Below are 9,624 nucleotides of genomic sequence, written 5' to 3'. Positions count from 1 at the left end.
AAGCAGATTTTTGTATCTCAAAAGAAGGCAATCAGTTTTTACATATAATTTGGTTCTTAAAGAGCTGCATTTTGATATAACATGACATTTTAATAGTGACAGAACTAGTTTCATTTCAGATTGGTTTACTTAAATTTAATAATAAAGATCTGTTTCTCTCAAACAATTTAATTATTAGAATTGTATCAGGAATAGAAACTAATTAAGGATAATAAAGGCTAATAGTTTGATGACCCTGTCTAGCATTCTTCAATTACATTCAAAAATATTTAATAAACTGCCACCAACTTCAGGGAGTATGGAGGCAGCTAATTTATTGAGAAATGCATCAAAATCCTTTCTAAAAAAAGACCAATATTTTTAGATTTTTTTTTATCTATATACTTTCCTGTCATGGCTATAGCGGCAAATATCCATACATACTCACATATATAATATATAACCGCATGTATCCATTAATAAATAGCTGGGAAACTAAAAAGAAATATTACAGTTTAAATTTTTTTTTAAAGGTAATATTTAATTGAAATGTAATACTTTCAGTATCATTTGTATAAATTAGCATATTTATTAATTTATAAATAGTATTTTTGTATATTGACTATATATGTTTATTGCATATAACCTATGTATTTTAATGTATGTTATGACTTTATGTCAACACTTATGTACAAACAAATAAAAATAAAAATTTAATAAAACTTTTCTTTATTTTAGAGATTCTGTGTATAATATATATGAATGATATTTAATATATATTGTGTTATAAGCTTTACAGATTGACATATTTTAAAGAAGAAATTAATTAATATTCCTGGTTTTATAGTCTAAGACATGAAACGTAATCTTCAAAAAGAAATTTTGCAACCTGTATAATTCGGGACTGTTTTTAAAATTATGCTGAAAACTATGAATTAGTTCACTAAAACGCCGTCGTACGTATTTATGAACGACGCCGTCGTGTATTTTGGAGTGCGCTGTTTCGTTTCTATAGAATAATACTTATTTTTAGAACAAGGTTTGTCATTAATGGTGGTCCTACAAAGCCTCTTATCTAGCCTTTCATTCACTTATATAAAAACATGCATAACATAATCATTTACATTTGGCTGGATTGGGGTCCTTACTGAAAACGTCACATCGTTAGTGAAAAGCTTTGCTTCTACTGGCGCTGTTTATTCGTCAACAGCCACAACCTACCAACTGATACGATAATTTCATACGCGTAAAAATTAGCAAAGAAAGATGCTGATAGATGAAACAAATAAATTATATTTATTAAACAATTAATTAATAAAATTGTTTTACTAATTAACTAGACTATTAATTCGACAAGATTTTAGAATTTTTATCTAGGCTTCCTCTGAAAACGTTGAACGTATAGAATCTACTGAAATAAGTTAAATGTATGTGATTATCTAGTAAATTTTTCCAACATTAGTTCAATATTAACAATATTTAACAGAATTAAATACACCCTAATAAGACGCTAGTAAAACCATAAAATTTAATCTGTGAATTACTGTTGAAGACGTACAAAGTTATATAAATATGTTTTATGTCGAAATATTTTAAACATTTTGAACAAAAAATACTTTTTTTTTAATTCTAATAATCTAATATTTCTGAAATATTTTAAAACAGTTGATGATAATTCCTCCCTAATTGAAATTCACATCTGTTGTGGTTGAATAAAATTACTAATTTCTTCTAAGTTTTAAATTATTACGTTAAAAATCATCATACTTTTACTTTTTGTTGTAATTTCAAAGTAATCATATACGCTTTAATACATGTGCACACATAATTGAGTTTGTGTCTATTCCTAAATTAAATTATAAATTTCTTTAATAACTTATAATAAAACCTTGGCCTTTGTTGTCTACGCCAATAACTACAATTTAATAATAATAGTAATAGGACCATATAAAGTAGAAAAGTTCAATTCGAAATGCTTATAATTTGGCGCTTCATTGGTATTGATTGGTAGTTCTGAAGTCGTCATCGGCAAGCGAGTGGAGAGGATTGCGCATCCCGAAATACATTTCATACTCCGTGACGTAACGAAATGGCAGGCGGCAGAACGTTAATATATTGTTTCTTTCATTAATTCTTCAATAAGTAAAATAATAAATAATTAGCAGCTACATCTTAAAGGTCAAATTCGTTACGATATTTCATTTTATCTGTAGTATAGCGCACAACTCACTATTTAATCAAGTAGGTAACCTTTTTGAATTTTAAATTTAGTGTTCTGATTTAAAAAAAAATAATACTGTGTCAAAGAAAAATATTTTTGAACTTATAAATGAATATAATTGGTATACTTTCAGTATAAGTAATGGCGGTGGAATGGAAGATTGGATTACTTTATATTTTTTAATACGGCTTTTCGTTTCTTATTCATAAAAAATATATATTTTAATATTATTCGTAGACTAAACTGCGATACACGATTGTTTTTAAATCCAGATTCTATTTAAGACAATTCCATAAAAATACTAATACATATTTGTAAAGTTACAAACAAAAAGAAAATATAACCTAACTTGTACAACAAAATATTTAATGAAATCGTGAAGCCTGCTGTGGTATCAGTAATGATAACATGTTTACCCATTTTGGAAGAAATTGCCTGTATTAGATTTATTGATGCTAAAGATTTATAAATGATTAGAAAAAAGTTGTTTAACAAAATATTTACTTAGATACTATCATTTCAGATAAAATAAATATATCACTGTTTTAAAATATTGATAAAATTCTTATAGAATTTATATTTAAAAAAGTGAGTCCCTCCTCCACCATTTATACAAAAAAATAAAAAATAATTGGGTACACTGAAAAAAATATGTAAGGAGTCATAACCAGATGGATGTAAGATATGAATTGTCATTTGAAAATGGCATAGCAGTTCATAGAATATTTAAGACTTCATTAATATAACATCAGAATAACTAATTTTGTGATGATATTTATTATCATATTACTTTACATTTTAACCGCACAATAAATAAATTAATATTAACCATACCGATAACCAATCTAAACAATTATGTTATATTTATTAAATGCTTATTTTTATGCCATATAATACTACAACACAAGCAAATCCATTGTATTTGCTTGTGTTGTCTTTTAGATGATCTTGCTAACAAAATTTCTATGGATGAGAGGTTCAGGGAATATGAAGGCAGTAAGTAGCCTGCTAGAAGTTATACAGTTGCGGCAAGATTTGAATTGACAATGTAGCATGTTACACCACCTCACTGTAACCACTATTTCAAATTTAATAAGAAATTTCACACCCTATACTGATTTTCATAGACAGAGAATCTGGGCTTTTCAAACTTATACTCTACTGCTTTGTGTTTTAATGTAAAAAATGGAAACCATGCTGCAATCAAACACTAAAATTTGTCTGAAACATGTATAACATTTCAAACAAAATTCCTAAACCTTCTAGTCTAAAGACATACTTTTCAATTTTGCAACTAATTGAATTTAATGCGATCATAAATGCTTAAGTTCAGTTTTTTATAGTCTTGTAAACAACACAGAAAAAATGACCAGTATGTTGAAAAAGTTTGACGAGTGACTTTTGTAGAGAAAATAACAATGACATTTTCTCTGTTTTGCAGAGTAGCATCATGTAGAACCAAAATTTAATTTATAATACTGTTTCATGGACCAAGTCCTGAAATAACTTGCAAATACCAGATTTATTTGGTTCTGTCCATTTACAAAAATTACTCCTAAAATCATTTTGGAGGTTATTTATTCATAAGTGTTTGTGTATTCAATATCCATATTCTTTGCAAAACTATAAATTCAAATGTTTGTATATTATTTGTGCTTTGGCTGTCACATGTACAATCATAGCAAAATAATCACCTTTCACAGAGACTGTATCAAATATATTGCAAGATGTATTAAACATTAGTTTTGGGTTGTATGTTCTCTTGAATTGTTATAAATTTGTTTTTAATACTCTGTTTTTGCACGCTTATAACAAATTCAAGATACACTTTATTCGTGTAAATTGCTTTATTTGCCTTTGACTAGTTAAATCTTATCTTTTAGGAGATCTTTTGAACTGTATGTTTTCTGGTCATAGACTGTACCATTGTCCTATCTTTAATTTATTTGGTGATGAACTGTTGTTTCTACTTTCCTTGGTTGTGGTTGTATGTGTATATGAATGTCTGTGATCACTTGTTCTTTTAAAGCATAAGCATAAGGATGGACAGGAGAACATTAACTATTCAGTACATTTTAGGGGTTAATAAAAAATTAATAAAGCAGTATAGCGCACGTTTATTATTTTCAAACATTATTGTTGGCACTAGAGTTATTGAGTTGTGTGAATGAACACACTAAAACTAAATAACGTCAGTTGAGCAGTGGCTACTGTGGAGGAGAAAGCAATGAGTGTACTATGGTTTCATGAAAGTGGATCTGTTATTACTGATTGCAGACGTTTTCGTTTACGGCCATGCTTCTCTTAATAAAAACTATTAATATTGGATTTATTGCTGGTACTTGCAGTTTAACGAAACAGGAGGTGTAATACAAAAAAGCTGCTGGCAGACCTATCTTTGAGGAAGTTATGGATTAAGAGAAACTTCAGAGAAGCCCAAGTAAATCAACTCATTGTGCAAGATTAGATCTAGGATTACAGCAGTAGATAATTTTAAAGATTAGGTTCACAAGCACCTAAAACTTTATCCACACAAAATTTAGTCGGTGCGTGCAATTGAAGATGACGATAAACCACACTGTTACAATTCTGCCATGGACATTCATGATAAAGTGTTGAAAGATAATCATTTCATTTTTTTCTATTTCTGTTCCTGTTAAGGTTATAATTGTTGGATTTGGGGTAGCGAGAACCCTCATCCTGTTTGACAAACACATGACAGTTCAAAAATTAATGTTTGGTGCATCGATTGCTTATGAAATGATCGGACCATTCTTCTTCGCCATGGTAAAGGTTACTAGTGTTAGTTATCTAGACATGTTACAGGTGTATGCAGTATCATAAATAACCAGCGATTTAACGTTTACGTCCAATAAGATGGTGTATAAACGTACCTAGGTTTACATGAACAATTTCCTCAACATTGGATCGGCTGTGATGGACCAATTCCTGGTTACCTCAATTCCTTCACATTAGCCACTCAATTTCTGTTTTACGGGGTTTACGCAACGAAGGTTGTCAATATCACTGAACTAAAAAGAAGAATCAAAGGTGTAATTAATGTAATAATTACAGATATTCTTCGTAATGTGTGGTATGAAATTGAATATCGTCTAGACACATTACGCCCCATAAAATATGCTCATGTGGAACTTGTTTGAAGTTAATAATTGTTGTTAAGAAAATTGTTGGTAAGAAAACTGTTTGAAATGTCCTGTTAAATAATAATAACATGCATGAAAGTACATTGCTTTTATTTTTTGTTTATTAACACCTAAAATGCGTATCTGTATAGTATCCTTATTTACATCTGTTGGTATAACGATGTTTTATGTTTATGTTGTTTAAAATATAATTTTTAAATATGTACCCATTTTTGGTTTCTCTCTCTCTCCCTCTCCTCTTATTTATATATATATATATAATGTATTAAATTAAAGACTAAAAGTAAAACTCACCAATCCACCATAGTACAGAATTGATCAAAAAACTAAAAACTTTGAAATTACACATTAAAAAATTATATATTAAGAAATTAAAATTATTGCATATATAGTGTTAATTATGCAGTCAAAAATTAAACATTCTTAATAATAAAAAAGTTCTTAAATTTTTCTATACATGCCTGTGGCCAGCAACTACATACTTTACTGTACTAATATTTTATGAATTTTACGTCATATTTAGAAAAGTCCTGCTATCTATAGCAGCTTTGATAAGAAAAGTGTTATCAAACTCTGTCTGCAGAGTAATCAAGCAGAATATTTGTCTATATTTGTGTATATAATATTTTTTCTAAAATATCTAGTTTTTTATCATCATTTTCTTTTGCAATTTCAATTATTTTTAAATTTGTTTCTAAATCGGTAATGGAATGTTTGTTAACTATTAAAAATGGTCGGCAACATTAGAAAATTCTAACTTAGTGTTTTTATAATGCCTAAAATGTTTTGCAAACCTTGCACTAAACTATCTATTAGTTTTCCCAAATAAATTTTTTTACAGTCATTACATGTTATTTTATAGATACCAAATAAATTATTAGAATCATAATCATCATTATGGAATTTTAAATGTCTTATTACATGATTGTTTGACTTGTACGCTGGTTTATATTTTTTATCATTATAAATATTAATTAAACTTTCAATAACATTATTAGAGTATTTTATATAGATATTGTCACTGCAGTGTTTATTATTTATAGGTTTCAATGTTGTATTAATAGATTTTAACCTTTGTTTTTTATAAATGTTATCAATTAATGAGGTGCTATATCCATTTCTTACTGCAATACTTTTTATGATATTATTTCTGTATTCAATCTTTGTAAATATATTAATTTTGTGTAACCAAGGGCGATTTGATCTTCTGTTAATAGTTATTTTACTTGCTGTTGACTTCCTATGTACGGACAATTTTTTTTTTTTTTATTAATTTCCATATCATCCAAAAAACTTATTTTTCTGAAATTATCCGTCTCAAATGTAAATTTTAAACTGTCATGACACGAATTGAGTTTTTCAAAATTATAAGATGTTAATTATTTATAACAGGCTCAAAAACTTCCAAGATGTCATCAACATATTGAACCCATAATTGAAATTTGTGTGTATGAGTAATATCATAAACTATTTTATTTTCAAATTCTTGTAAATAAATTTCAGACATAATGGCCGACAAAGGAAATCCCATAGGTAAAGTATTCTCTTGTATGTAATATACATTATTAAATTCAAAATAATTCTGTTGACATATGTTCCTAATGATAATAATATTATCGATAAATTTTGGGTCCTCATTATTATATTTCAGTTTATTTTTTATTATACAAATAGTTTGATTTATAGCGATACTAGGGTACATATTAAGAAAATTAATATTATTTATATCGGGAAAACTAATAGATCATTTAGGGCAAGGTTTGCAGAACATTTTAGATATTATAAAAACACTAAGTCAGGTTTTTCTAATGTTGCCGACCATTTAATAGTTAACAAAATATTCATTACTGATTTAGAAACAAATTTAAAAATAATTGAAATTACAAAATAAAATTATAATAATGGTAAAAAACTGGATATTTTAGAAAAATATTATATACACAAATATAGACAAAAATTCAGCTTGATTAATCTGCAGAGTGTGATTTTCTTATCAATGCTGTTATAGATAGTGGGACATTTGTAAATATTAAGAAAAATTCATAAAATATTAGTACAGTATTGTATGTAGTGGCTGCACAGGAATGTATTGGAAAATTTAAAAAAAAATTTGTTATGAAGAATGTTTAATTTTTAATCTCATTTTAATTTTGGATTGGATATTTTACGCCAGAGGTAGGTAACCTTTTTGTCAGTAAGGGCACAAAATAAATTCAAAAGTTATTTGGGGCGCCACATTATTACACAATAAGCAGATACATTTGCCTTTAAAGTCAATAAAACAAAATTGTTCTTCCTAATCAACATTAAAGTAATAAATTCTTTTTCTTTTACAATTATTCATGATGGGTTATTTATAAAATCTGTTTAACCAGTACGATACGAATTTAATAGTGAAAATCGCAACTATCTTACATGATGTGGTTACTAATACTACATAAATAATAAAATATAGTTAATAATAATAACACTCAAAATACGATAATAACATACTATCAAATTTATCAGAAGTGAGAATATTCCTATATGCTATGTGGCAATTGTGTCATTTTACCTTGATTGCTATTTGCTGAGACAGCTTGCGCAATTAAATTGTCTTATATATGTGTGATAACGATATGTTATTGGGCTTAATAGGTGTGAAATATAGTGAGGGCATATAAAAATCTCATTAAGGGTGCCATGGCTCCCACAGGCGCCACATTGCCGACTCCTGTTTTACACTATATATGCGATAATTTTAATTTCTTAATGTATAATTTTAAAGTTTTTAATTTTTTGATCAACTGACAATGAAGGAAAATCCTTGAAAACGCTTTTGATGTACAGATGAAGAACTAATAAGGTAAGAAATATTACAGAAAATAAAGTAATATTAGATAATAAAGGAAGAATTGATTTTACAAAATATACTGTGTGTGTATATATATATATTTTTTTTTTTTTTTTTATAATTTCCCTTCCCAAATACAGTATCTATTTTTGTATTACCTGTAAGTGGTTTATTAATTTTTATCATTTGATGCATGTTTACATTTTTGTTGTATATCAGTATTTATTTATTCATTCACTACCTACCAACTGACATTTAATTAAAGAAAAAATTTTATTTTTCGATGAGAGATGAATTTTTCCGTGTGTAAAATGCTAAGCATATCTGTGATTAAAATCTGAATAGGAAGGTATTAATTTGTTAATAAGAACTTTGATATTCCGATAAAGTAGTTTTACCATTGTAGTCTTTTCTACACTATATTTGTATTTTTTATTTTATTTTATCTTTACCTTTTCTTCCCATTTTTCTTGTTCTATTCCTAGGTAGGCTTGTTTCACTTACCTTTAATTTTGTCTTTTCAGCATTGATATTTAGTTTTACCCAAGGCTAAAACTTAGAAATTACAGCCTCTTAATAGCCAAAAATTAAGTATCTGTGCAAGCTTTAGATCCTTCTAATTTAGATGGTTCTATTTACATATCTTTAACAAACATATTTGAATTTTTATAGTTTACTTGAAAAATTTATATGGAATAAAAAAGCTACTGTATTCACATTTTCTCAGCAATACGTATATCCTACTGTACCGTTTGCGTAGGCTATCTTCAAAATGTCTTTGAAAATTTACAGTGTAGAAGTAAGAGAGTTATTAACAGTTGAGAGTTATAAGGTTCAAATCGTAGTAAAGGCAGTTAGTTATTTTTATATGGATTTGAATACTAGATCATGGATACTGGTGTTCTTTGGTGGTCGGGTTTCAATTAACCACATATCTCCAGAATGGTCGACCTGAGACTGTATAAGACTACACTTCATTTACATTTGTACATTCAAAGTGTAGAAGTAAGATCAATTATTACTTTTCAGAATGCAAAATAAAAACATCCATAAAAGACTTCTTCAAGTGTCTATTTCTCAATAGACCTTCTCTCTTGTTTACAGAAAATGGCATTCTCTCAAGTGTCATTTTCTGTAAACAAGTCGATTACTACTTAATAAGAACCATACAATGAAATCGCCAATCTCATACAGTGTTAACTACAAATATTATGTTACTCAATATTTATTGTTGGATTGTTATGAGATTCTTGATTACCAGAAATAATCAGCTCCATGAATACTTAAAAACTTGACAAAACAATACAACACCGAAAGTGATTATTTCTTTGATCAACCAGCCCCATTATCAAGAATCCCTTAGTATTTCATTGGAGATATCGCAGAATTTCCCTCGATATTGCAGAAAGAAATAAGGCTTTTAAATT

At 27.6% G+C, this 9,624-nt stretch overlaps 1 protein-coding gene across 2 annotated transcripts in view; it reads left to right on the top strand.

Moving 5' to 3' along the window:
* The first annotated feature begins 2,037 nt into the window (after nucleotides 1-2,037).
* The window catches only part of LOC142332854 (alpha-amylase 3-like), a 40,248-nt gene continuing 32,661 nt past the window's right edge, over nucleotides 2,038-9,624 (top strand). For both annotated transcript variants that reach the window (XM_075379523.1, XM_075379522.1), the window contains exon 1: nucleotides 2,038-2,220. The gene's annotated coding sequence lies outside the window, so the exon portion shown is untranslated. The remainder of the gene's footprint in view (nucleotides 2,221-9,624) is intronic.

Source organism: Lycorma delicatula, chromosome 12, assembly GCF_047948215.1.
Source record: "Lycorma delicatula isolate Av1 chromosome 12, ASM4794821v1, whole genome shotgun sequence".
In the NCBI taxonomy this organism is placed as follows: domain Eukaryota; kingdom Metazoa; phylum Arthropoda; class Insecta; order Hemiptera; family Fulgoridae; genus Lycorma; species Lycorma delicatula.
The sequence above is the reverse complement of the archived record's forward strand: the minus strand, read 5'-3'. Positions and strand labels throughout refer to the sequence as shown.